This window comes from Sinocyclocheilus grahami, unplaced genomic scaffold, assembly GCF_001515645.1.
Source record: "Sinocyclocheilus grahami isolate Dianchi unplaced genomic scaffold, SAMN03320097.WGS_v1.1 scaffold14385.1, whole genome shotgun sequence".
Lineage (NCBI taxonomy): Eukaryota > Metazoa > Chordata > Actinopteri > Cypriniformes > Cyprinidae > Sinocyclocheilus > Sinocyclocheilus grahami.
The window spans coordinates 1-792 of NW_015515322.1; the positions used below are offsets into that span (position 1 = coordinate 1).

General features: G+C 36.6%; 1 long non-coding RNA gene across 1 annotated transcript; it reads left to right on the plus strand.

Moving 5' to 3' along the window:
* Window positions 1-64: 64 nt before the first annotated feature.
* LOC107579121 (uncharacterized) lies at window positions 65-346 on the plus strand. The gene is made up of 2 exons (XR_001608435.1): window positions 65-177; window positions 255-346. It is a non-coding gene; the product is annotated as an uncharacterized lncRNA (long non-coding RNA).
* The last annotated feature ends 446 nt before the right edge of the window (window positions 347-792 follow it).

The window sequence follows — 792 nt, forward strand, 5'->3', positions numbered from 1 at the left end:
TTTTTTGCGGTGTGATCTGTGATGTTTGGCTGTGAACGGTGAAAGAGCTGGTTTGTGCTGCAGGTGTTTCTTGACATCACCGTCGGAGGACACGAGGTTGGCAGGATCGTGATCGGTCTGTTCGGAGAGGTCGCTCCGCTGACCGTGCAGAACTTTGTGGCTCTTGCCACAGGAGAGGTAAAACTCAGCATACACACGACACGCATCTATCATCATACAGCAGCATGCTGCTCTGACACAGCTCCTCTCTTCAGAAGGGTTACGGGTACAAAGGCAGCAAGTTCCATCGGGTTATCAAGGACTTCATGATCCAAGCAGGAGACTTCACCGCTGGAGACGGAACAGGTATCATCTTGATTCAAGAAAACAAGACACAAACACTAAGTAAGAGAATCTCCTCTGGAACACAGAAACTGTTCATGTTTCTCTGATTAAAATGTACCAATGAAATCATGTTTATCAGTCGAATGAATCCAATCTGATTTCAGATTTTGAAGGTTCTGTTTATAGCAGTATAATAATAAAACAAATATTTACATTAAATAAATTAAAATATAAAAGAACTTGTATTATTTCAGCTAGTTACCAAGTATTTCTCATTTCTCAGCAACAACGTTTCTCATGTTTAGTTTAACTATAAGTACCAAAACATTAAAAAATAAAGAACTACATAGACATATTTAAAAACTAACAAAAGACAGAAACACAAAATTTCTGAAACTTTAAATTTAAAAAATCTAATTTTCATTAACTTGAAGTACTAAAATAACTCAAACTATATATATATATATA